Source organism: Taudactylus pleione, unplaced genomic scaffold, assembly GCF_031769625.1.
Source record: "Taudactylus pleione unplaced genomic scaffold, aTauple2 ptg000201l, whole genome shotgun sequence".
Lineage (NCBI taxonomy): Eukaryota > Metazoa > Chordata > Amphibia > Anura > Myobatrachidae > Taudactylus > Taudactylus pleione.
The window spans coordinates 12,866,085-12,867,458 of NW_028284603.1; the positions used below are offsets into that span (position 1 = coordinate 12,866,085).

At 56.0% G+C, this 1,374-nt stretch overlaps 1 pseudogene; it reads left to right on the forward strand.

Moving 5' to 3' along the window:
• The first annotated feature begins 993 nt into the window (after positions 1–993).
• On the forward strand, positions 994–1,110 carry LOC148518203 (5S ribosomal RNA; annotated as a pseudogene).
• Positions 1,111–1,374: the final 264 nt, after the last annotated feature.

Genomic DNA, 1,374 nt, shown 5'->3' on the forward strand with positions numbered 1-1,374 from the left:
CCGCTGTTAAGGTGCTGAACCCCGCTCTTACAGCGCGGGGCTGCTGATGCAGAGTCTCATTATCTCCGCGCCTCCCCTTGCTGTTACAGGAGGCGCGGGGCTGATACTGAGCGCTACAGCGCGGCACCCGGCTCTCCCTCCCACTGCTATTACAGAAGGTGCGGGGCTGATACTGAGCGCGCTACAGCGTGGCACCCGGCTCTCCCTCCCCCTGCTACAGGAGGCGTGGGGCTGATGACTGAGCGCTACAGCGCGGCACCCGGCTCTCCCTCCCCCTGCTATTACAGGAGGCACGGGGCTGATGACTGAGTGCTACAGCACGGCACCTGGCTCTCCCTCCCCCTGCTACAGGAGGCACGGGGCTGATGACTGAGCGCTACAGCACGGCACCCGGCTCTCCCTCTCCCCGCTCATTAAGTGGCCTGGGGCAGATAATTAAGTGCGCTACCGCGCGTCTGCACCTGCTCTCCCTCTCCCCGCTGTACACGTGGTGAGGCGTGCGGGGGGAGGTTAATGGCAGACATCTTGTATAGCCCTTTAGAGCATAAAGAAGGGGCGGAGCTTAAAGGCAGCGCGGGTCTCCTCTACGCAGCAATGGCTGTATAACAGCGGGGCTGCCGTTCTCTCATACACAGCAGCTCATACTGCATCTCCATTACAAGACGATTGCAGTGTAAGAGACACAGAAGGCTGGACTCCTCTGCTGCCATTCCTCTGCTGCAGGACAAGTACATCTCCTGATTACATCCTGGTAAAGAGGCTGTAAGTAACTGGGGTGTAAGTGCAGGGGAGTCTGATCTATGGGAGGGGGGTTTCTCCTCCTCTGTGTCCCATAGCCTTCTTGTTTTATCTTGTCTGTGTCTTTTCTGTTTTATGCTGTGTTTCTCTGGGTGACTGTGTGTACCATGTCCAACAGAACCAAGGCTTCTCAAAAGCTGTTTGTCTGTTCTAAGTGTAACAACAAACAGACCAAGCCACATACCACGGGGTCTAGCCTACGGCCACACCACCCTGAACACGCCCAATCTCGTCTGATCTCGGAAGCTAAGCATGGTCAGACCTGGTTAGTACTTGGATGGGACCGCCTGGGAATACCAGGTGCTGTACGTTATGTGATGCTAACAACGGATCCACAGATGGGCACTGACCTGCGCGCCATGGGCCACTGACGTGGTAGGAGTTATGTCAGACTTAGCAAAGTTGGCTGAGGCGCGCAGGTCTTAACCTCCCTGGATAACTGGGTTAACCAAATCTCCAGACACCCTGGGTCAGGTAATGGGTGCAGCGGTGCCTTCACTTCCTACCAAAAAAAAAGAAACTGTCACAAAAGCGTACTCTCATGCCTGTTCTCCAGTCAGAAGAGTCGGTCGAAGA